This window comes from Rhinatrema bivittatum, chromosome 1 (genome assembly GCF_901001135.1).
Source record: "Rhinatrema bivittatum chromosome 1, aRhiBiv1.1, whole genome shotgun sequence".
Classification (NCBI taxonomy): domain Eukaryota; kingdom Metazoa; phylum Chordata; class Amphibia; order Gymnophiona; family Rhinatrematidae; genus Rhinatrema; species Rhinatrema bivittatum.
In genome coordinates this window covers 151295455-151322132 of record NC_042615.1, presented here as the reverse complement: position 1 = coordinate 151322132, position 26678 = coordinate 151295455, and the positions used below count along the sequence as shown (strand labels likewise).

At 45.1% G+C, this 26678-nt stretch overlaps 1 protein-coding gene across 4 annotated transcripts in view; it reads right to left on the bottom strand.

The window, feature by feature from the left end:
• Positions 1–26678, bottom strand: part of YIPF7 (Yip1 domain family member 7) — a 177891-nt gene that overhangs the window by 140477 nt on the left and 10736 nt on the right. For 3 of the 4 annotated variants that reach the window (XM_029588502.1, XM_029588522.1, XM_029588532.1), the window contains exon 1: positions 10659–10742. The exons of the other annotated variant lie outside the window; for it this stretch is intronic. The gene's annotated coding sequence lies outside the window, so the exon portion shown is untranslated. Of the gene's footprint in view, positions 1–10658; positions 10743–26678 lie in introns of those variants that run through there. 4 annotated transcript variants of the gene reach the window in all.

Below are 26678 nucleotides of genomic sequence, written 5' to 3'. Positions count from 1 at the left end.
CTAAAGTGACTGAGGGGTAGCAACAAAGGGCAGTGATAAAAATAGCTAGCTTTAGGGGTGTGCGACTCATACATCCGCACAGGGCGTGGAGACTACGGAGACACCGCTAAGAGGATAGGGACACATTTTGTAATTGGATCGGGTGCAGCAGTCAATCAATGACTCCAAAACTTCCATCTATTTCTCATCATCCCTAGTTGGCAGCAGGAATCACGTTTAAGCGAACATCATCTTCTGCTGCTGAAGGACCAATCTCGCAGTAACAGCCATGAGACCAACTCCATGGCAACAGGAGATGATACTATTTAAACATTTTATTTATTTTATTTAGAACTTTTCTATACCGATTTTCCAGTAACAGAATTACTGATCAATTTGGTTTACATTTTGAACAATAACAACAGTGACAAGTAAATGTCTTACAAGGAACAGGAAGAAAATAACTTGGAAATAAATATGTGGGTTGATAACATAAAAAGTACTATATACAAAGCCTAAAGGTGGGTAGAGGCACTAAACAATGGCGTGGGACTGTCAAGAGGGAGGGTATTGGGTTTTGGACTGCCAAGGAGTTGGAGTTCAAAACCCAATACCCTCCCTCTTGACATGACTTCTGCTGTCATTTATTGCAAGAGAGACAGAGAGAGAGTGCACACATATGTGTGTGAAATACAGATCTACTTGTGTGAGACAAAGACTGTGTGTGTATATGAGACAGAGCCTACGTTCATATATGTGTGTGTGTGTGTGTGTGTGCGCATGTGTGTTAGAGACACAGCTTGCCTGTGAATGAGAGTCTGCCAGCCTGCATGTCTGTGTGAGAGACAGAGCCTGTGTATGTACATGTGTGGGAGTGCCTGTGTATAATATAAAGGACCTCACATGCATGTATATACATATATAGACTTTCTCACACATATATAATGAATGGGTGTGAAAGAACCTGTGTATGAGTGTAAGGGAGTGTGTGAAAGAGCCTGTGTGTGAGCCTATGTATCACACACAGAGACACACATACACAGTATGTGTGTTTGTGAGAGGGTGTGAGACAGAGCCTGCATGTGTATGAGAGAGTCTATGTATCACATATAGGCTCTCACGTGCACGTAAACATACACAATGTATGGGTGGGTGTAAGAGCCTGTGTGTGTGTGTGTGTGTGTGTGTGTGTGTGTGTGTGTGTGTGTGTGTGTGTGAAAGACCATGTGTAAATGTGTGTGTGTGTGTGTAAGAGAGAGGATAAAGTTTGTGCAGCCTCCTCCTCCAACCTATGATAACCTCATGGAGACTGGAAATCAAAAGATCTCAGATATGGAGAGCAGGAGATTTTTTTTTTTATTCTTATTAGGTTTAATTATTGAGTGTTATTTGAGGTTTCTGCTGTTTTGAAATATTTTATAATATGATTTTAAATATTGTATGTTCTATTCATCAGATGTTTTGAAATATTATTCTTTTTAACAGTATGGTTTTATGATTATGATTCCTGATTTATATTTCTTTATTTTGTTTGATATTTTATGAGGAATGTGATGTTTCTGTTTTTCTATTGTTACATTACATAGAGTCTGGCTTGTTGTGATTCCCAGTTCAGTTTTTGTCTGCATATTTCTATTTATGCTACATGGTCTCTTTAATCTGCATTTGTCTCCAACCACTAACTCACACCTGTGCATATATTTTGTGTAATCGCCGAGGTCTTAAATATCATCTGAATAAGATCTTGTATCCATTTTCTAAAACTGTTGCTGCACTGCTGTAAGATTATTTTAAAAATAATTTTGCTAGGTGGCTAAAACTGTACAGGGCTCTCTTTATTGCATGTAGGTCCTTAAGAGTTTTTCCTGTAATGTTGTAAAGCCAAGTTGCCAGATAAATTTAATGTCAGGCACAGTATACATAGTCAAGGGGTTTGCTATACTTCTTGGTTATTTAGACCAAAATTTGAAATTTGTGTTGGAGATATTTTGGTTAAGTACTGCTGGTAATGTGTGATCCAGGGATACGTTTGATAAAAAAATATAGAAATGCATATTCTGTAGATACACAAATGCTGCATCTACAGAAAATATTTACACAAAGGGTAATAAGATACAACTCTCTATAGTCATGTCATAAACTCAAACAAATCTTAGAGAGACAACATATATAGTTAATACAAAATTTATTGAAAATACCCACATATATACCTATATAGACACATAAAACTAAGCTAGCACACTCACACATTCATACCACTAAATAAAAACAATGAATGTTTTTTTTGAGATGTTAAATTAGGAATTAACATATACTCCTTTCACAATATAAATACTGTTCAATTTCATGTACTCTTGTCAATTATCTCTATGATATGTCATTTAATCATTACATATGTCAAATATCTCCAGTCATTTAGTCAGGATCATCTGTTCATTATGTCCGACAAAAGATGATACAAGATCTCTTCGTTTCACCCCTGTCATTAGGGGCTTCCTCAGGGACTGATGTTTTTCAAGTATTTTTAACTATACTAATACACAGGAAGTTAATGAACTTATTCTACTTGTTGAAAACATCCTTTAAAATCCATATTGCACAGCATTCCCTTCTTTTTACCGAAGACGTGTTCTAGAATCCGTATTATACAGCGTTCCCTTCAACGATTATAGTATATTTTAACCTTCAAATCCATGCACATCTTTTATGGAACCGCCGACCTGCAGTCTCAAACAAACATATTGTCTAATCGGAAGTGACGTCACACGTCGTCACCTGCTGAAACGGATTCTAGAACACGTCTTCAGTAAAAAGAAGGGAATGCTGTGCAATATGGATTTTAAAGGATGTTTTCAACAAGTAGAATAAGTTCATTAACTTCCTGTGTATTAGTATAGTTAAAAATACTTGAAAAACATCAGTCCCTGAGGAAGCCCCTAATGACAGGGGTGAAACGAAGAGATCTTGTATCATCTTTTGTCGGACATAATGAACAGATGATCCTGACTAAATGACTGTGGAGATATTTGACATATGTAATGATTAAATGACATATCATAGAGATTATTGACAAGAGTACATGAAATTGAACAGTATTTATATTGTGAAAGGAGTATATGTTAATTCCTAATTTAACATCGCAAAAAAAAACATTCATTGTTTTTATTTAGTGGTATGAATGTGTGAGTGCGCTAGCTTAGTTTTATATGTCTATATAGGTATATATGTGGGTATTTTCAATAAATTTTGTATTAACTATATATGTTGTCTCTCTAAGATTTGTTTGCATCTACAGAAAAGGCATTTTTGCATTTTTTAAGGCTAGCATTGGAGTAGTGAGGGGAGGGGAGAGTGCGAAAGTTGGGGGAATACAGTAAGTATGCCCATTGCTACCAATCCATATCAATCAAGGGGGGAGGGGGGCATGTTCTCCCTTCTCCCTCCCGTTTCACTACCTTACCCTTTGCCCTGAGGAGCAGGGCTCAGGTGCAGGGGAGGGAGCACCATCAGTGATTTTCACTCAGGGTGCCATTGCTCTAGAGTTGGCCCTGTGTACACATTTTTGTTGTTGGTGATGGTGGGCGCTAATTTCAGTTTTCACATAGGGCTCCAGTTAGCCTACAGCCGGCCCTGGTGATAAATGGAATTTACTCGTCGGATGGGAATGTTACTAGTGTTGTACCTCAGGGATCAGTCCTGGGAATGGTTCTTTTCAACATTTTTGTGAGCAATATAGTAGAGGGATTGTCAGGAAATGTTTGTCTTTTTGACAATGATACCAAAATTGGCAACATGGTAGACAGCCAGGAAGGTGCAGAAAACATGAGGAGGAATCTAGCAAAGTTCAAGGAATGGTTTAGAGACTGCCAGCTAAGATTTAATACTAAAAGATGCAGAGTGATAGTTTTAGGATGCAAAATCTCAAGGGAGAGGTACAGTATTGGAGGTGAAATTCTTCTAAGCATACAAGAAGAGCGGGAGCTAGGTGCGATTGTATCTGATGAGCCTAAGATAGTCAAAAAGGTGGATAAAGTGAAGGCAAAAGCCCGAAAGATGCTTGACTGCATAGGGAGAGGAATGGTCAACAGAAAAAGGGAGGTGTTCTTGTCCCTGTATGGTCCCTGTTGAGTCCTCATTTGCAACACCATGTACAATTTTGGACACCATACCTTCGAAAGGATATAAACCTGTTGGAGTCTGTCTTGAGGATTTCATTTCATTTTTATTTATTATTTCCATACCGCACACACCAAACTTACAAATCCTACCAAGCTGGTTCACAAGCTACAGAAAAACAATATAAAAACCTAACATCATTTCCCATCTTCTTAATTCCATAATCCCCCACAATTAATCAAACTGACATCCTCCAGCCTGCCCCTTTCATGTTAAAAAACCTGCAACCTCCACCACTATATACTCCACGTTACTTAAAAAGCCATGTTTTCACTCTTTTCCTAAAAACCAAATTATCACTTTCTTGTTGCACTTCCTTGGGACTACAGTTATGTATCATATTACTTATCAGTAGGATTGCTAGTAAAAAGATCAGTGACCTTCATTGTAAAGCAAATGGGGATGGACTTCAAGATCTAAAACATGCATATCCTAGAGGAAAGGTGAGATATGATAGCAGTGGCATAGCCACGGGTGGGCAGCTGCCCACCCAATTTGGAACCAGGCCCACCCAACTGGAACCGGAAGTGGAGCACCGGACCTGCAAGGCCGTCACGGGATCCCATCTCCTCGCGGCGAAGAGGAGGACCCAGGACCTGCGGCCGTATGGCCCACCAATCTTCCTATTTGGGGGGGAGGGAGCAGAAGTGCCACACACAGTTTCCGCTTCCTTCCCCTCCCCCCACCCCAAGAAGGAAGATCGGTGGGCCGTATGGCCCAAAGATAGCAGGAGGCCGGTGACAGAAGAAGAGGCCAACTGATCTTCTTGCTTGGGAGGGGGAGGGGGAGGAAGTGGAAGCTGTGCGAGGGCTTGAATGTATATGTGTGGGTGAGAAGCTTGAATATGTAGGTGAGAATGGGAGCCTGGGTTTGTGTGTGGGTGAGAATGGAAGCTTGAATGTGTGGGTAAGAATGGGTGCTTGAATGTGTGTATGTGTGGGTGAGAATGGGAGCTTGAATATATGTATGTGTGGGTGAGAATGGGAACTTGAATATGTGTATGTGGGTGAGAATGGGAGTCTGGGTTTGAGTGTATGGGTGAGAATGGGTACCTGGATGTGCATCTGTGTGTGCATAAGAATGTAAGCCTTTGGAGGGGTTAGAAAGTGAGAACTTGTATGTGTGTCTGCAGAGAATGTAAGCTTGTGTGTGAGGGGCAGAGAGCATATGAGAGTGAGAGCCTGAGTGTGTAAGGGAGTCTGTGACAGAAAGCGTGTATGTGTGTGTGTGGAAGGGAAGAAGACAGTAGTAGAAGAAAGGCACTGAAAAAGAATTAGGAAATGAGCGATAAGGGAAAAAATAGGAAAAAGAGACCAGGACCAACTGATTAGAAAAAAGTAAAAAAAAAAAATATATATTTTGAGATATTAGATATGCCATCTTTGAGAATGTGCATTTCTTATATTTTGCTCTTTCTTCAGTATTCCACTGTTCAGAGACTTTAGTTTCTCGGGCTTTCTATTTTGGTTCTATCTGCATGTTTCTGTTTCTAATTTGTGGTCTCTTATTTCTATCAGGCCCATACAGTAAACTGCGCATGAGAGCCGGCACTCCAAAGCGAGCGCCCGCTCTCCCAACGCGCGCCCAAGTACCTGTCCTGGGCACACGATTCAGTATTTAAATTAGGGCCTGCGCGTCCCTAGCACCTCCTTATTGGCGGAAGCGACAGCCACGGGTTCGGAACATGGACGCTGGCAAAATTGAGCGTCCGTTTTCCAACCCGCGGGCAGGTTTATTTTTAAGATTTTTATTTTTTTTATTTTTGGGGCCTCAGACTTAATATCACTATGATATTAAGTCGGAGGGTGTACAGAAAAGAAGTATTTTCTGCTTTTCTGTACACTTGCCCGGTGCAGTCTGAAATTAACTCCTGCCTTTGGCAGGAGTTAATTTCTGAAAGTAAAATGTGCGGCTTGTATTGCGGGTGAGTACCTAATAGGCTCATCAACATGCATTTGCTATTCGTTTCGGGGGGTAGGCCATGCATTTTCCACGCGCTATTACCCCTTACTGTATAAGGGGTAATAATAGCGCGTCAAAAGCGTGCATCCAGCTGAGCGCACCGTTCTGTATTGGCCTGTATATTAGGTAAAGATCGGTCTCTGTTTTGCCTGTGTGTGTGACTGAAAAGCAGTATTTCTGCTAACGTGTAGTTTCTCTGTAGTAGTCCAGCTTGATCTGATATTCCTGTAGGTGATGTATTAATGTTCTAGGTCCTGGTATAGTATTTGCCTTGCTGCTTTTTCATAAGGTTGCTGTTATTTGAATCCTGAGAATCAGTGCTGTGAATGTATGGCAAGGTTCTAGATGCCTCTTTCTTTGCAAGAGTTTGTGTTACTTCACAAAATAGCAGTGGAGGGTTATATTTTGCTAAGGTGACACCAGAATTTGAAATTTTTTTTTCGTGTTAGTTGTAATGTGAATTGCCCTAGCTCTGCGCTGCACCTGTTCTGATGATTAATTATATTTTATTGTATTTATGAAGATTTCTGCTTTTCTGCAAAGTTGGTTCATGAAAGAATACATTAATTTTTGTTTTATTACATGATTGGATCTGATTGTTTTCTATACTTGTGCATTTATAAACTGCAATAAATATAAAATAAATTCTGATTAATAAGGAATTTTTAATGCTGGTGCTTGAAATAATTGAGGTAAAAAGTTTTAAAGTTTCACGCATGATGCATAATGGCTGTTGCAAATTACTTAGAAAGCCATTCTAGGGTGTAGTATATGGCATTATTTATCAATAAGAAAACAACTAATAGGTCTCAGACCTGCATGCCTACAGCCCACTCATGTTAACCTTGTGCCTACCCAAAAAATCAATTCTGGCTACACCACTGTATGATAGAGACATTAAAATGTCTTAAAGGTTTCCATTCACAGGACGCTAGACTCTTGTAACAGAAGCTCTAGAACAAGGGGTCATGGGATGAGAGTGAAAAGGGGTAGACTCAGTAATCTTAGGAAAAGTTCCTTACAGAGAGAGTAATAGATGCAGGGAAAGGCCTCTCAGTGGAGGTGGAGGTGAAAACCTTGTCAGCATTCAAGAAAGCATGTAATAAATTCAAAGGATATCTGAGGGAGCGATAGTAATTGTAAGGGCTCTATAAACTGGATGGATGGGCAGACTAAATAGGCCATATGGTCTTTTTCTGCCATCATGTTTCTAAGTTGTAGATTACCATGTAAGGCATGGTTCTATTTAAATCATTTGTGAATAGACATTGGGTATATATAGGAATTCAAAATACCCAATTGGAATCTTACACATCATGAATGTGAAGGAACACAGACAGAAGTGTGTACTCAAAACCATTTCATTGTCTTTTTTTTTTTTTTTTTATTTGATTTATCTTATTTCTTTTACATTGTTTTGTTTCAATTAACTGAATGAAAGAAAATAAAATTCTGGAAGTTCCTCCTCCTGTCTGCCATTAAAAAAAAAAAAAAAAAAAAAAAAGATGCTGTTGGGTTTGTGGGCATCACCTCCTAACTATCAGATCCCAGGCCCATGCAGTCTTCTGAAAAGAAAGTGATCCTGGGCTCAGAGAACACTCCCCCCCCCCCCCCAAGAACACCCTAGGCCAGTGACGGTGAGCTCCAGTCCTCGAGTGCCACAAGCAGGCCAGGTTTTCAGGATATCCGCAATGAATATGCATAAGAGATTTGCATACACTGCCTCCATTGTATGCAGATCTATCTCATGCATATTTATTGCGGATATCCTGAAAACCTGGCCTGCTTATGGCACTCGAGGACTGGAGCTCACCGTCACTGGCCTAGGCGAAATCAAAAAACTCTTGCTTACCTACTTTCTGCTCAACATCCATCGTCAATAGGACAAAGCTAAGCGGAATAGACAATGTAGTTAGCATTGTATTGAACTGTAGTCATAGCAATGCTATGCTACCACCATAGCCTTGTTTTGACAATAAAGGAATGCTTCTCTGGCTATAGAGTAGCTTTGCCATACATAATAACAAAACATAGAAATGATGGCAGAAAAGGACCAAATGGTCCATCCAGTTTGCCAGCACACTTCTTATGGTAGAATCTGCCACACTGTGCAGGTTAGCGATAATTGATGCTGAGCTAGAAACTGCTATGGGGGATTCCTGCTTTCAGCATGGCCTATGGGGTTCTGGGGGTGGGGGGGGGGGGGGGGGGGGGGGGGAGGCCTAGAGCCTGGTTGCTTTCTTTTAAGATGGGGTGGGGGGCTAGTGGAGGATCCAGAATGTGGGCCCTGACCTTTTTTTTTTTTTTCTAAAGGATGGCCAAGGGATTAGGAAGTGGGGCCTCCACACCCATTTTTTTTTATGGCTAGCATCCAAAATGACAAATAAAACTGGACACTCTTCTGGCGGCAGCAGTGCTGACTGCAACTTCACATAAATGCCAGTACTACCCAAATACTAACCAGGACCAGCCCTGCTTAGCTTCCAAGATGAGACAAGATCAGCACATTCAGGGCCCTCTGTTTAAATTAAATCTGTATTATTTAAAAAGAAAAGGATAATAATTGAGCAGGCGTTTCTGCTGCACAATTGTTAAATGCAACATTAGAAGAATGTCTTGCCTTTTCCTGATATGAGAAGAAAAACTGCTAGAGGTTTTGCTAGAATGCATACATAGCAGTAACAATACAGACCTTTTCCAGGTCTTGTGGCTATAATACATAAGTTTTGAATTTTGAACAACTTTGCAGCACAAAGAACCAAGAGGAATTCTATGCAAGACAGAGAGGTCATTGCGCTGCCTTTCAGGCATTATTTTATTATGAACTAGCTGTACCCGGCCACACGTTGCCGTGGCTCAGTCAGGTTTAATTTCACAATGCGCATTAGCTGTGCTCCGGCCGTCCCAACTCCCTCCCCTGGCGGTGGATGGACTGGCTCGGCGACTCTTTTACCCTTTCCTCCTCCTGTGTGTAACTGTCCAGCAGTCCCTACTCCCTCCCCCCTTCCCCAGCGGCAGAGGAACGGGCTGAGCCGTTTCTCGGAGCGCGTTGCCATGGCTCAGTCTGGTTTAATTTCACAATGCACATTAGTTCTGCTCCGGCCATCCCAACTCCCTCCCCCCCTTCCCCGGCGGTGGATGGACTGGCTCGGCGACTCTTTTACCCTTTCCTCCTCCTGTGTGTAACTGTCCGGCAGTCCCTACTCCCTCCCCCCTTCCCCAGCGGCAGAGGAATGGGCTGAGCCATTTCTCGGAGCGGCGACTCGTCTACCCTTTTCTCCTCCCCTCTGTGTCACCCAGCACGTAGCGCAGAGCTCTATGGTCCGCACATGTGCGGTAGAGCTGCTCTCTACTGCGCATTTGTGGTCCGTCGGTCAGAGATAGCGTGTTGCTTTTACGTCCAACAGATGGTGCTGTTTTTCCCAAAAAGCATGTTTTTACCTGTCACAGGTGTGACATCTATAATATAGGTATATAAAAATACGTGCAAAAACGAATGCAACGTTGTGTCAAAATTTGAAAGCAATCGGTGAAGAACTTTCGGAGATATGATTTTGAACAAACAAACATTTACATTTTTATTTATTTAGATTCAGCAAAATACTAGCTGAAAAAGTGGAAACTTGCTCTTTTGCAGTGTGTTCTGCTTGAAACCTGAAGACATTTTCAAAGCCCTTTCCCTTTAGCTTATTTTTTAATTAAAAAAAATAAATCTACATAAATTACAAGAAGATATGACATAATGCTTGCTTTGATAACCTTAAATTGCATTTTACTTTTTTTTTTTTTTTTTAAATAGGATAACAAAAGTTACTTTTTCTAAAATGTTGTCCTTATTACTTAATGCAAACTGAGCTCAAGGTATCGTTTGTCAGGAAAGATCTCATATTTTAGTAGCACAGTAAAATCATATTGAAGCCCCACAATGTGATATAAAATTTATTGTATCTGTTTACTTGTATCACCCTTCTCTTCTACACTGCTGGGTACAGTTGTTGCTTTGGGAAACAAGATGCTATTTTAAGTAATGGCATGATTGAAGCATTTGAAGTCACCTTTCCCTAGTCAGAAGTAAAACTGCCAAACAGCACTCAAGTAACGTGGACAACCTTATGTTTTTTGGAAGTCAGGCAATTTTTGCCCTTCCCAGGCAGTAAACATTTTTCAAGCAGTACAGAGTGGGAGAAAATGTTTTATTCATTAAAGGTTAATTTTATACTTTTACAGATAATGGGAAAAAAAATCTTGATTTATATTATGTTTGCTTAATAATCAATATTAATTGTCTTCATAAAGTGAAAACCATACATAATACCAGCAGAAAAGTCTTGAATAATGAATAGTGAAACAGCGCAGACATTTAAATGTATTTTGGTGCTTGCTTTTTATATACAATGATTTATCTGATGTTATTCTTAAAGAACATAAAAATAGTTGAGAATAAGATATTTTAATTTCATATCAAATATGATCCTCTTGTTCACAGGAAAAGAATGATTATATATCTAATAAATTAGATAATACATTCAGCTTTCACATACCTTTACTGGTTAAAAATCTTCTTGGTGTATATGACCTACAAATTGACAAACAACTGCAATATCCAGAGTTAATGAAGAGGGTCTTGAGCTATTTATGGTGTTCTAAATTTGTCCTCTGAACAGATGCATATGCCAGAACAAAATTACCAGCTAGTATCATGGTCATTGCACAACTACAGCATAGGACCTTTTTCATTCCAAGAACTTTGTAGCATTAAGTCTTGAGCAATCCCCATATGAGTTCTTTATGTTATTCTTTGCACGTTTTTTATTTTATTTTCTTCAGCCTGCATTTATTCCCCCGGTGCTTTTAAAGTTTTTGGTGTGAACAACTTACATGTTCTTGATGGACTGTTAGGTGCTGGGATGGTCATATACCACACAGGAACTGTGCTTATAAAGGTTTAATGAGAAGACAGAACACAAAGTATAACTCCTGGTTTACAGACTGCAGGGTAAAGACAACCAAGGACTCAAAGAATGTGATTTCCCTTATGCAGGAAGCAGGAGGAAAGACCCAATCCAGCCAAAAGGCTTTCAAGCTTGAAAATGGTGTACTAGCAAGTGGAGATGTGCATTCGTTTTAAACAAAATAGATAATGACAATGAAATTATCTATTTCATCTATTTTTGGGAGTGCCATGAAACAAAAAACCCAAACAAATCAAAATTTCATAAAAATTTGTATTTCATATTAGTGCACACTAACAGGACTTAGTGCGCACTAAGTTAAAAAGTGTCGATTGGGGAGAGCAGTTTTTTAGCTAGCGTTATGGTTATGCATTCCCAGTTACTTGTTTGTGTTGCCAAGGTTGCAAGGTGGTATTTGTGGGGGATGTCAAGTGCCTCGTAACAAACGTAAACAAACAATTGATATAATAAATATTTAATACCATCAAGTTCTTGTCAGCAAATGAAAAAGCATGTAATGCAAATGCATATTTTGAATTTGCCAATCCCTTTGTATTTTAGTAAAGGGATCCTGGCAATTTGTTACATGCATACTTTTAATTCCCCTGGTGTCTATCTTTGTGTTTGGGTAGGGGGTGGTAACTGGCGAGATGAGAAGTGACTGGGGTGAATGGTGAGAGGCAGCCTGGTGTGTGTGTGGGTGATTGGTGAGAGGGGGAGTGAATGGGGTGGCTATATGGGGTGTCAGGTGGGAGAGAGACTGAAGTAGTGAGTGTGAGAGGGGGTGAATTGGGAGTGTATGGGGTGTCAGAAAGGAGAATGGTTGGGGTGGTGACTGGTGAAAGGCAGCCTGGTGTTTGTGGGGGTGACTGGTGAGAGAGAAGCAGCCTGGTGTGTGTGTGGGAGTGTGACTGGTGAGAGGGGGAGTGTGACTGGGGTGGCTATATGGGGTGACAGGTGGGAGAGACACTGGAGTGGTGAGAGGTAGCCTGCTATGTGGGCTGTGGTGAGAGGGAGAGTGACTGGGGTGACAGGTGGGGGAAACTGACATGATTATTGAGAGATGTAGCCTGGAATGTGGGGGGTAACTAGCGAGGGGGGAGTAAATGGTGAGAGAGAGACAGCCTGTTGTGTATGGGGTGGGACTAGTGAGAGGGGAAGTGACTGGGGTGACAGGTGAGAGAGCGAGAGACTGCTTGGGGAAATGCCTGGCAAGAGAGAGAGACAGCCTGTTGTGTATGGGGTGACATGTGGGAAAGAGTGGCAACCTGGTTTGTGTGTGTGTGTGTGTGTGGGGGGGGGGGTGGGGGGTGACTGGGGTAACTGTATGGGGTGACAGGTTACCCTCCACACACACCAGGTTGCCTCTCTCTCCAGTCACCACCCCAACCAGACTCTCTCCCACATCATTCCATATATTCATCCATCACTTCCTCTCTCACCAGTCATCCCCCCCCACCCCCACCCAAACATACAGACTCAAACCAGGGGAATTCAAAGTATGCATATCCCAAAATGCCAGGGCCCCTTTACTAAAACACAGAAGGATTGGCAAATTCTAAATATGCATTTGTGTTACATGCTTTTGCTGACTAGAACTTGATGCTATAAAATTACATCACTTGTTTGTTTACACTTGTTACCCCTACAAACACCACCTTGCAATCATAGCAACACAAACAAGTACTGGTAACTAAGGAGGCAGCCAATGGAATTCAGAACCATATAGGAAAATTAGTTTCTTACCTGATAATTTTCGTTCCTGTAGTACCAAGGATCAGTCCAGGACACCTGGGATGTACCAGAGCCAAATTACCGAGGGTGGGAAGCAGAGAGTCCCGCTCGGAGTACCCTCTCTCCAAACCCCCCGGACTCAGTAGCCTGAACATCCAACCGGTAATGTCGACTGAAGGTATGCAACGACTTCCAGGTAGCCGCCCTGCAAATCTCGAGGCGACACCTGAGAAGATTCCGCCCAAGACGCAGCGTGAGACCGCGTTGAGTGAGCCCTGAGACCCACGGGAACCGGCTTTCCCCGCACCATGTACGCTGAACCAATGGCCTCCTTAAGCCAACGGGCGATCGTAGTGCGGGACGCTGCGGCACCTTTCTTTGAACCAGAAAATAGGACGAAAAGATGATCCGTCACCCGAAAGGGATTAGTGACCTCCAGATAGCGAAGGAGAGACCTCCGCACATCTAGCTTCCGTAAGTCCCTCATTTTCGGGTCCGAGGACTCCCCAACCGCGAAGGCAGGGAGCTCAATCGATTGATTCAAATGAAATGCCGACACGACCTTAGGCAAAAAGGAAGGAACCGTTCGCAAGGAGACTCCTGAGTCGGAAATACGCAAAAACGGTTCCCTACAGGATAGCGCCTGCAACTCTGAAACACGTCATGCCGAAGCAATCGCCACCAGGAATACGGTCTTCAACGTGAGATCTTTAACCGTTGACCGCTTCAAGGGCTCAAACGGTGCCGAGCATAAGGAGGAAAGAACCCAATTGAGGTTCCAGGATGGACAGGGATGATGCAATGGTGGACGGAGATGCTTTGCTCCCCGAAGAAAACGGGAAATATCCGGGTGCAGGGCCAGGGGGAACCCCTGAACCTTACCTCGCAAGCAACCAAGCGCCGCCACCTGTACTCGCAGGGAACTGCACGCCAACCCTTTGGCGAGACCAGCCTGGAGAAATGCTAGGATATCGGAGACAGAGGCTGAAGTGGGGACCACTCCACGCTGCAGGCACCAGTTCTCAAAAATCACCCAGACTCGGACATACGCCAGAGACGTAGACTGCTTCCTGGATCTCAACAGCGTGGCCACCACCGCATCTGAGTAACCTTTGCTTTTCAAGCGATGCCTTTCAAAAGCCATGCCGCGAGACAGAAGAGATCCGCATCCTCCAAACAGACGGGGCCCTAGCGGAGGAGCCCCACGAACCCCTGGAGACGAAGGGGGGCGCCCATCGACAACTGAATGAGATCGGCAAACCACGGACGACGTGGCCACTCCGGCGCCACCAGGATCACTTTGGACGGGTGCAGCTCTATGCGTCACAGGATCTTTCCTATCATCGGCCACGGAGGGAACACGTACAGCAACACGTCCGTCGGCCAGGGAAAAGCCAATGCGTCGACACCCTCGGCCCCTCTCTCTCGGCGTCGGCTGTAAAACCGTGGAGCCTTTGTGTTCTGCCACGTGGCCATGAGATCCATGTGGAGCATCCCCCACGTCCTGCAGATGAGGAGGAAGGCGTCCTCCGCCAGTTCCCACTCCCCTGGATCTAGGTGATGATGACTGAGATAATCCGCCTGGACATTATCGACTCCAGCAATGTGGGACGCTGCGATATTGCTGTTGCTCCGCCCAGCTGATCAAGAGCTGCGCCTCCTCCGCTACCAGTGGACTCCTTGTCCCGCCGTGACGGTTGATGTAGGCTACGGTGGTCGCATTGTCCGACAATATCCGCACCGCCTTTCCCTGTATCAACGGCAGGAAGGACTGCAGTGCCAGGTGAGCCGCTCTGGTCTCTAGCCGATTGATGGACCACTGCGCTTGAGTTGAGGACCACCGGCCCTGTACTGACTTGCCTAGGCAAACTGCACCCCAACCGGAGAGGCTGGCGTCCGTGGTCACTACCGTCCAGTTGGGAACCAACAGGGACACCCCACAAGTCAGGTGATCCGATACCAGCCACCATTGCAGGCTGTCCCTCGCCTGATCCGTGAGCGGCAGCGGCAGGTGGAAGTCCTCTGACACCAGCTTCCAACGGGATAGCAAAGATGATTGTAACGGACGTAGATGAGCGAACGGCCAGGGGACCAATGCGAGCGTTGACGCCATAGTCCCCAGAACCATCAGGTAGTCGCAAACCAGCGGTAGCCGAAGAGACAATAACCGCTTGACTTGAGACTGCAGCTTGCGCACACGCTCCCCGGACAGGGACACCCGGCCCCGTTTCGTGTCGAAGACGGCTCCCAGATATTCCAAGGACTGGGTGGGAACTAGATGACTCTTGAGGAAGTTGACGACCCAGCCCAGGGACTGTAGCAGCTGGAGGACTCTGTCCACAGCCAACCAACACTGGCTCTCGGACTTGGCCCGGATCAACCAGTCGTCCAGGTAAGGGTGTACCAAGAAACCCTCTCGCCGAAGCTGAGCTGCCACCACGACCATCACCTTTGTGAATGTACGAGGAGCCGTCGCCAGTCCGAAGGGGAGTGCCCGAAACTGATAATGCCTTCCCAGGATGCAGAACCTGAGGAACCACTGAAATGATGGCTGGATACCCACATGGAGGTATGCTTCCGTGAGATCTAGCGAGGCCAGGTATTTGCCGGGCCGCACCGAGGCAATTACTGAACGAATTGTCTCCATTTTGAAGTGTGGGACGCGAAGGCACCTGTTCACCGCTTTCAGGTCCAAGATCGGTCTGGCCGTGCCATCTTTCTTCGGAACGATGAAGTAAATCGAGTAACGTCCCGTGCCTTGCTGAGTGGCAGGTATGGGGGAAATGGCCCCCAAGTTTTCCAAACGTCCGAGGGTCCCTAGCACGGCTGCTCTCTTCTCTGGATGCTTGCAGGGCGACACCAGGAACTTGTCTGACGGGATTCGAGCAAAATCTAAAGCGTAACCGTGTCTTATCACGTCGAGGACCCAGTGATCCGAAGTTACCTTGACCCATTCCTCGAAAAATAACATTAACCTCGCCCCGACGTTGGGAATTACGGCCTGGGATGGAGGCGAGGGATGGGTCAGCCTCATCTCATTGAGAGGCCTTGGACCCGGCGCCCGACGGGGTTCCCCCGTGTCTACCGGGTCTTTTCCCACGAAAGGACTGCGACCACTGGGAGGAGCGAGCGGGATACGACCGGTATGCAGGACCCGAGGATCTCTGAGGACGCGACTTTCTGCTTCCACGAAAACGGGGCCTACTGGACAAAGAGGACCGAGACCTAGCCCTGCCCTCAGGCAATTTGAAAGCCCTGTTCTCCCCCAGGGAAAGCATCAAATCATCTAATTCCTTGCCGAACAACTGCTTTCCCTTAAATGGAAGTGAACCGAGGTGGGCCTTGGAGGAGCCATCCGCCGCCCAGTTACGAAGCCAAAGGAGGCGACGCGCAGAGACCGCCGTGACCATGGATCTAGCAGAAGTCCGAAGGAGATCGTGGAGAGCATCTGCCCCATATGCTATTGCCGCCTCTAAGCGATCCGCCTGTGAGGCTTCCTCTTCCGAGAGGCCCGCATTTGCCTGGAGGACCTGAGCCCAGTGCAAACTGGCTCTCATCGCAAAGTTAGTACAAATGGCGGCCCGGACTCCTAAAGCTGATACCTCAAAAATCTTCTTGAGTTGCACCTCCAGCTTCCGGTCCTGGATATCTCTGAGGGCCGAGGCTCCCGTGACAGGGATCGTCGACCTCTTGGTCACCGCCGACACCGCTGCGTCCACCTTCGGGATCCTTAACAGCTCCAACGCTTCCTCCGGCAGAGGATAAAGCTTGTCCATGGCCTTTGTCACCTTCAGGCCTAACTCCGGGGTATCCCACTCCTTAAACAGGATATCCGTCGATGAGAAATGGAAGGGGAAAGCCACTGCGGGGCCAGTGAGACCCAGGAGTACCGGATCCATGTTGGCCTCCTGTCTGGCGACCACCGGCGGAGCCTCAATGCCCAGCTCCTCGAGAATAGCTGGGATAAGCGGGGCTAGTTCCTCCCTGCGGAAGAGGCGGACCACTTTCGGATCGTCGCCCTCCACAGCCTGCGCCCCTTTGCCCACTCCGGGCGGGGTGGAACCGCCCCCTGGCGTCCCCTCGGTCCCCCGAGGGGACTCCTCGTGGGAATCCGCCTCATCAGAGACGGAGGACTCACTATCCGTGGCCTGTGGAACCCCCCGCGGGACTCCCCGCGGGTTTCGTCTAGCCTTGGTAGAACCGGAGGCATGATCCGAGGACCCCTTGATCTTCTTCTGCTTGGGGCTCGACCTGTGAGTCCCCGAAACGGCCCCTGACCCATGCCTATGCCTGCGGCCCTTGTATCTAAGGACCTTGCGTAGCAACAATGCAAAGTCAGTAGAAAAGGAGGAGGACCCGAAGGCCGAAGAATCCTCACCGGAACTAACCTCCCCAGGGGGCGCTGCCCCCCCTGGGGCGTCCCCCCCATTGGACCCGGTTGCAGGGAAAGCAGAGGAGGCAAGGCGCCATTTTCTACCAGCACCCGCGCGATTTCGCGGGCAGAATTTAAAATGGCCGACACTCCCGCGCTAATCGGGAAGAGCTCCTCAGGCCCCCCCGACGCTGCTGCTACACGCGGCGGTGAACGAATCGCCTGGGAACGGCTCCCCCCACGCGGCCCGGACGGCCCCTCACCGCCCGGGACACAGGACGCGCAAAGGCCCTCCCTGGAGAGGCGCGCGCGCGCCGAGCCGCATGCTCGGCAGGCCAACCTGCGCGGCATGAGGCGCGATCGCGTCAAAAAAGCACAAAAAATAAACTAATTTAAAAAAAAAAAATCCGCTCCCACGGCAAGCGGCCCCCCCCCCCCCCCCCCCCGTGAAAAAGAGACCGAGCCGCGACGAAACGGAGAGCCGGCAGGCAGAGAAAAGCAAACCTTTTTTTTTTTTTTTTACAATTACTCACTGCTGTCCACGGTCCTGGAGCCCTGTTCCAGCGGGGGTGAGTGAACCGGGCTCCCCGGTGTCACCCCCAACGCTGCCACTTGAACAGCTGGGCCCTCGGCCCTGGCAGCGGCCTCAACCAGGGGGGGATGGTCCCCTCAGAACCTTCCAACCCCCCTGGGAGGCAGGGCGGACAGAACTGAAAAACAGAAACCAAAAAAAAAATAAGAGCGCCTGGCAACTTTACTAACCAGACCTTTAAAAATTTAAAAATAAGAACCAAACTACCCCTAACTGACTAGCAGGACCCAGGACAGCCGAGGCTGTGACTGCACGTGCACCATCTACTGGAGACAGAGCAAGACTGAGGGGCTGTGGCTGGCACACTGTCATATATGGCTGAGCCGACAGGTCTTGCTCTGTCTCCATCTACTGGTGCGGAGTCACAACCCAGGTGTCCTGGACTGATCCTGGTACGTACAGGGAACTCTAGCTAACAAATTCCTCCCAAACTGACACTTTTTAACTGACTGGTAACATTTTCAGTTAGTGGGTACTAACTGCAAAATTAGGGAAACCTGAAATAACCCCCCCCCCCCCCAAATTGTTTAAAAACGAAATAACGACCCAAAACGAACATGACACACACACAAAAAAAAAATCTATGCACATCCCTACTAGCAAGGAAAACTCTGCTAGCTAGAACCTTTGAACATCTGGAAGGAAAAGGTGGGTCTACCTATTAGCCAATAGGTACCTGGCTGAGTGTAAACTAGCCCACAATACCTGGAAGTTAACAATATGACTGCTTCCCCAATTCTCCATGCTTCAGATAGTTCTCTCCCTAAAGTTCTAGCCTTAAATCCCAAAGGTTTGTGGTTCAAGCCAGACCACCCTAACACCAGGAATCACGAATGAATCAAGTGTAACTGAAGTGATGGCAGATTCTTCTAGATCCTTAAGTGATACAAAATACACCGAGTTCCATATTCAGTACCACTTAGCCAGGTAAATTTGGACTTATCCATCTAAGTGGTGATATTTCAATATTTGGCCATGTTCAACAGCAATAGTTAGCCAGCTAAGTGGGGGACAGGATGAGAGAATTCAAAGGTGGAGCTAATTATCCAATTAATTTAGTGTCTGATTTATTAAGTACTTTCTCCCTAGACACAGAATGGGAAAAAGCCTTAGTAAATCAGGCCCTTAGCTGGATAAGGCAGACCTGTTCTTGAATATTTTGGCTGTTAGCTAGATATGTTTATCCAACTAACTTGCTTAGCTGGATAGCACCAGAAAATGAAATGGACCTCAGGGATACTACATTAGGGCTGGCAAAAATTAAAGATACCACTTTATATAAAGGTGGACCAAACATGAAAATCAGGCTGACAGGTTTGCCCATGTCCAAATATATCATATAATCCCATGAAAAAGCAGAACCTTGAACTGCTCAGTATTATAAAACGAACACAACAAAAATAGTACTACTTGCTCTATATCTGGGGTGGCCACATTCGGTCTTCAAGAGCCACAAACAGTTCTGATTTTCAGGATATCCACAATGAATATGCATGAAATAGATTTGAATGCCCTACCTCCATTGTATGCAAATCTATCTCAAGCATATTCATTATGTATATTCTAAAAATCAGGCCTGTTTGTGGCTCCTGACCAGAGTTGGCCATGCCTGTTGCATACCATTTAAAAATGTTATTGCTAAGGGATTTCAGTTTTCTATTCTTTTTGGCACTTCAAAGCAGATTACATTCAGGTACTGTAGTTATTTCTGTCTCCAGAAGACTCACAGTCTAAGTTTGTATCTGAGGCAATGGAGGGTAAAGTGACTGGCCCAAGTCGCAAGGACCTGCAGGGGGGATTTGAACCCTGGTCTCTAACCACTAGTCCTTTCTAATTCCTCTAAACCACGAAGGGAAGTCATGTTAGTGAGTCACGTATTCTTTGCCCAAATCCTTAAAATCTGGCTTGTTTGTGGTTCTCAAGGACTGGAGTTGGCCATCCCTAAGGATTAGGACGATAATTTTCAAAGCACTTTACATGGGTAAAAAGCATTTTACTTGTATTAATTAGCTGTCTTAAAGCTGCCCTCCATCAATGCAGCTAAAAGTTTGTACATTGTTCCATAACGAATATATTTTCACTCAAAATGGAAGGTGGTGTTTATAGGTCGAGAGGGGAAACATACATGTGAAGTGGGGCTATCCTTGGTGGTGGAAGGGAAGCAGTGATGAACAGAGGCAACCTCCCTGAGCCCTGCACTGCCATGGCAGTCCATCCCCAATAATATATTTTCAGCGATCCAGGGCCCCGTTGTGGTCAATTCACTCGGAGGCCTCACATCCTCCTAGGGTTAGCCCTGATGCGTGGATGATATTTTCACATCTTTATGTGTACTTCTCCTGCAAATATCTACCTGCAGGAAAAGCAGATGCAAGTACTCACATGTACATTGTACCCACAGCAAGTTTCAAAGTGGAAGTATGCCCTTACATTCACTTTGGGAAATGGCGCAAAGCCCGAGGGTAGAATATAAAGACATGGCTTACTGGGTCAGACCACTGTCTCCGAAAGAGGCCAGTTCGCATCAAAAGTACCCAGCAGATGCCAAAATGTAGATTTATTTCTTGTTATGCACGCCCGGGGATAGGCAATAGCTATCTCAAGTTTACCTGGCTAATAAGTGTTTATGGAATTTCCCTTTAGGGATTTGTCCAAACCTCTTAAAACCCCCACTATGCTAGTCACCTCAACCCCATTCTCTGGCAACAGATTCCATAGCTTAACTGCCCTAGAGTGAAAAAATACTTTCTATTGTAATGTTTTATAATTCTGTGTTTTCCTTTAATTTCTTGTAATATATTTCAGAAACATATTACAAGTATAAAATGTAAAAAAAATAATACTTTCTATGGTTTCTTTTAAATCTGCTGGTTATTAATTTCATAGTATACCCCCCTTGTTTTAGTATTATTTGAAAGGATAAACAACTGGCCCGTTTACCTATTCCACCCAGCTCATGGTTTAAAACCCTCTATCATATCCCCACTCCTCTGACTTTTCCAAAATGAAGAGTCCTAACCTGTTTAAACTTTATTATGGAACTGTTTTCTCCACCTTTATCATGTTTGTTCCCCCTTCTCTGCACCTCTTCTAGCTCTGCTATGTCTTATTCAGATGGAGCAACCAGAATTGCACACAAGGTCTATTTGCATCATAGATCAAAAGAGATGCATTAACATATTGTCCATTTATGTTAAATGTATTTTATTTTCAACTGAACAAAAAGAAAACATTTCATACAGTATATATTTGATTCTGATCCATCCCATGTATCATACAAAGGCTAGAAAATTAAAAAAGAAGAACTTTTAAATACTTTTCTCCAATACGCTCCAAAATCCAAATGCTTGCATAAAATGTAAAAATGCCCCCCAAATCCCCCTTCCTTAAACTAAACAGTATTCAATAGTCATTATCAAAAGTTAAGAATCAGGCTATGGGCTCTGTGGGGTAACAACAATATATAATGCATCCAGAAGTTTCTTAACCAGTGGGGAGGCCTGGTAGCTAATAAGTTGCTCCCTAGTAAAAAGGTTATGTCACTGAGTAAATGACAGACCTTCAGTCTCTCTCCACTAATGGAAAATTGAAATAATGACTACAAGAAAAGCCTTGTTAATCCAGTTTCCATTTTACAATTTCTGGACAGGAGGATGAGAATATTCTGCATATGGCAGACTGTGGAAGCAAAGAAAATGTGACTTCCAGAATTCAACTGGTGTAAAATTAAACTTGTCTCCAAAATGGTTGTATCAGCTTGCAAATTAAAAAAAAAAAAAAGTAGTTCACTTCAGTTGTACATTTGAGACAAAGATTCAAATTGGATAATTATGCTAAATAGGCTTGACATTGTGAAATATAAAATCTGAGCTTCCCTTATTTGCACATTATGGGGTAGATTTTCAGACCGCGCGAATAGGCGTACTTTTGCTGGCGCATCAGGCGCCAGCAAAAGTACGCGGGATTTTAGTAGATACGCGCGTAGCCGCGCGTATCCGCTAAAATCCTGGATCGACGCGCGCAAGGCTATCGATTCTGTATAGCCGGCGCGCGCCGAGCCGCGCAGCCTACCCCCGTTCCCTCCGAGGCAGCTCCGAAATCCTCTAATGCCCTCCCCTCCCCTCCCCTTCCCCTCCCTTCCTCTACCTAACCCACCCGCCCCTGTCTAAACCCCCTCCTTACCTTTGTCGGGCGTAAATCCCCGCGCGCCAGCGGGCCGCCAGCGCGCCGGGACGCAACCTGGGGGCGGGTCCGGAGGGCGCGGCCACGCCCCCGGGCCCGCCCCCTTAAACGCTGCCGACATGCCCCTTAAACGCCGCGCGGCTCGGGCCCGCCCCCTGACACGCCCCCTCGCCAAACCCCAGGACTTACGCGAGTCCCGGGGTCTGCGCGCGCCGGTGCGCCTATTGAACATAGGCGCACCGGCGCGCAGGGCCCTGCTCGCCTAAATCCGCCCGGATTAGGGCGGATTTAGGCGAGCAGGGCTCTTAAAATCCGCCCCTATGTGTGATTTTGGGAATATGATTAAAACAAGCAATAAAAGATTGAAGAGGTATTTGACTTTGTAGTTTCTGCTGTCATTTATTCCATATGGAGTCAAGAGACCAGTGCATACATTTTCTAAAGTCTTGTAAAAGAAAAGAAGTAGAACGCCTACTATGTTCTTCTAAATGAAGTCAGTCTTTTACAAGTTGCCAACCAGTATTAAGAAAGAACATAAGAAAATGCCATACTGGGTCAGACCAAGGGTCCATCAAGCCCAGCATCCTGTTTCCAACAGAGGCCAAACCAGGCCACAAGAACCTGGCAAATACCCAAAAGCTAAGTCCATTCCATGTTACCATTGCTAATGGCAGTGGCTATTCTCTAAGTGAACCTAATAGCAGGTAATGGACTTCTCCTCCAAGAACTTATCCAATCCTTTTTTAAACACAACTATACTAACTGCACTAACCACATCCTCTGGCAACAAATTCCAGAGTTTAATTGTGCGTTGAGTAAAAAAGAACTTTCTCCGATTACTTTTAAATGTGCCACATGCTAACTTCATGGCGTGCCCCCTAGTTTTTCTATTATACGAAAGAGTAAATAACCGATTCACATCTACCTGTTCTAGACCTCTCATAATTTTAAACATTTCTATCATATCCCTCCTCAGCCGTCTCTTCTCCAAGCTGAAAAGTCCTAACCTCTTTAGTCTTTCCTCATAGGGGAGCTGTTCCATTCCCCTTATCATTCAAAGAGGAGACATAATGTTGTAATTGTAAGTAATTAAAATAAAATTCTTTTACTGCAGACCAAAAAGGCTCATATAGTTTGTCAAAAGGGAGAATATTTGATATTGTCCATTCAATTCTCACTCCTCTCCAAAAAATTCCTAACATTCTATTTGCTTTTTGACCACTGTCCCACACTGAACTGAGGAATTCAAAGTATTATCCACAAGGATTCTAAGGCCATTTTCCTGGGTGGTCATTGCTAATACAGAACCCAGCATTGGGTACCTGTAGATGAAAGTCTGTTTCCCTATGTGCACTTTACACTTACCCACATTAAACTTCATCTGCCATTTAGATGCCTAGGCTCCTAAGGAGGTCCTCTGCAATTCCTCACAATCCACTGCTGTTTTAACAACTTTGAATAATTTCATGTCATCTGCAAAATTTGATCACCTCACTTATTACTCCCTTTTCCAGATCATTAATGAAAGTGTTTAACCGCACAGGTCCCAGTAAAGATTCTTGGGGCACTTCACTATTGACCATTCTCCATTTCGATAACTAACCATTTAGTCCTAATCTCCAGGTCCTGTCTTAACTACCATTCCACAGTAGGCATGTGCATTTGTTTCAAACAAATTTCAAAAATGCAATCTATTTACCACCTCTGCCTGCAGGGACCGCAAAGCCAAGATGGCGACCTTGCCAGCCACACCCTCGATTCCAGGCTGCTTCATCATCTGGGATAATGTGGGTCTCCTGTAAAAAGGATACTGAGTACACCCCTCCCTCCCCCCCCCCCCCCGCTTTAGGAAGGAGAGCACCCAGTGCATGCGGGACCCGTCTCTACAGCTGTTTGTGTTAAGGGTGCCAAATAGTTGAGCCATCCTCTCTCAAGACTCAGGTATGTTCAGGTACGTGCTTGGCCATCCTCATCACAGGGCTTCCAGAGGCATGAATAACTCTGTTTTGGAGACATAGGGAGTGCTAGGCACAGACAGTCTTCAGGCCATCTGGTCTATACTTCGGACTCCTGAGGCTCGGTTTTCTCTGAACCAGCCATCTTGAGTTGTTAGCTGTATGGCTGGGGTCTCAAAGGGGAGAGTGGGGATTGAGAATCCGATGGTCTTCCTCCGCCTTGTAATAGATGTTATATTGGCCCTCTCTGAAAGGGACCATTCACATCGTCTTCAGGGAGGCGTACCCAGACCTGCCGTCTGAAAGATGTCACGTGTTTTAGTTCATTTTCCTTATAGCCTGTGTGTAATGTGGTGAACGGATTGGAACTGCCCAAGGTCATGAATGCATTGCATGACTAGGGCATTTGGGAGGAAGGGTGCCACATTAGAAAGTACCACCCTTGTTCCCTGTCACATGAGGGGTTCTGATGGAACATGTTGTCCACCCAGCCCTGTTCCACCACTTTATTTACCATGGCGAACAAACTCATGAAGAGGTCAGCTTTTCTGTACATCCTGCTGGCTGAGATGACATTCCTGGGGCCTACTTTGGCCAGGGCCGAGATATAACCATTTATGTCCAGGGAAGCTAGCATGAGGCATTGGATGCTGTGTTTTAAGGACAGGCCCAACATTCCCCTGGCTGCCGACGAGAATCTGTCGATGACTGGGTTTGTAAGGAGACCAGCAGGAAGTGAAGCAGCGGCTGCTGCATGATAGCTTGGCTTTCTTATTGCTGCTTCTGGGGTGGGAGGATGGGTAGCAGTCTCCTTCCTGAATTTCTGCCCTGCACTCACATCTGCAGATGTAGAGATGGGATGGGGCTGGAGTGGCATTACCTTTCCTTCCACGTGCCCCATATATATATCTATAGTCGCCAGGGTGGGAACCAGGAAAGGGGCAGTACTGCCCTGCACATGCAGATGTTAGGGTGAGATTAGGGGAAGGAGTAACATTGCCTCTCTGCTTGCCCACTCTTCACCTGTGTTTGGTTGGGGGGCTGGGGAGTTGGAAGAAATGTCTCCTGAATGCTCCGCCTCCTGCGAGGGAGATATAGACTTAGGGCATGCAGCTTCTGCTTTGCCCCTCCCCTTCTGGGAGGGCATTTCACTGGGCAGGGCTGTCCTTTCAAAACAGATTGGTTCCGAGTTTTTGGTTTTTCTCTTCCGCTTGGCGGGTTTTACTCCCCTCGCCACAGGGTGATGCTGTTCCCTACAGTGAAGAGGTGGCTCGTTGAATGCAGTTTGGAGGAATTGTCTGTCTTCGAGGTATATCTTTCTTTTGTTCCCCCAAGAGGGTTGCAGGGTGTAACGGCTGGGCTCTATGCTGGGGGGATTGCCTTCTTTTCCTATCCTTCCCACATTCCCATCCATTGCTTGTCTGGGTCTCCTTCTGCATTCCCTCCTACATTCCCCACAGCAATGTCAGCGATTGACTGTATGGGGGTGGAAGTTAGGAGGACTTAATGTCCTCCCCTTGTTTTGGGGAGTTAGGGGGTGGAGTAGGGCTGCAAGGCTAGGGTGACCAACTGACCTGTTTTGAACCGGACGGTCTGGTTTTCTTCTCAATTGGGCGAAAGCACAAGAGAAGGGCGGAGTAAAAAAACACACACATATAGATAAATCACAGAAGAAAAATTTGTGGCAGAAATTGTACTGAACAATAACCGTTCATCAATAGAGGAATCCTTTTATTTTACATATGCACACAAACACTGTACATGGAATTAAATACCACAGTAAACATTAGTGTAAATGGAAAGGACCCCGACACGGCTGTATTTCGCATCAGGGCTGCGTCAGGGGGACCGGAAGATTCACAAGTCTATAATGCTAAAGATTATACAGTTATTGTGCAGGTCGGCGACCACAAAAGTACAGTTTATGAATTAAACTTAAACTAGGAAAGAGAGGGAACCAGGACACAGTAAAAATGACAAACCAAAACATACAATGTAAATTAAAAATAAAGTGAAACAACAAAACAGGTAGAAAAGTGTGTATAACCTTATAGGAAAAATTGTCAAATAATTGGCTAGAAAATGAAACTTAAACGGGGGAGGGGGATGGGAACAATGAGATCCAAAAACATGTAAACAATTGCTAAAAAATGCTACGTTACGTTTTGCCTTTGAGCCTCTGTTTCGAGGGTTTGCATATTTTTTTCCTTTTTGATCTTTTGATTTCTGACCAGTCCGTTCTCGCTTTTATACCAATGACTTAGCTTGTTTTTTTCAGCTGATTTTTCAGCCATCTGCAAGCAAATTGCCCACTGTACAGTACATAAGTGAGTCCTAAGAGCTGTTGCCTTTTTGTATATTTTCTAGCATAATTTTTAGCATTTTTTAGCAATAGTTTACATGGTTTTGGATCTCATTGTTCCCAACCCCCCTCCCCCGTTTAAATTTCATTTTCTAGCCAATTATTTGACAATTTTTCCTATAAGGCTATACACACTTTTCTACCTGCTTTGTTGTTTCACTTTATTTTTAATTTACATTGTATGTTTTGGTTTGTCATTTTTACTGTGTCCTGGTTCCCTCTCTTTCCCAGTTTAAGTTTAATTCATAAACTGTACTTTTGTGGTCGCCGACCTGGACAATAACTGTATAATCTTTAGCATTATAGACTTGTGAATCTTCCGGTCCCCCTGACGCAGCCCTGTTGTGAAACACGGCCGTGTCGGGGTCCTTCGCATTTACACTAATGTTTACTGTGGTATTTAATTCCGTGT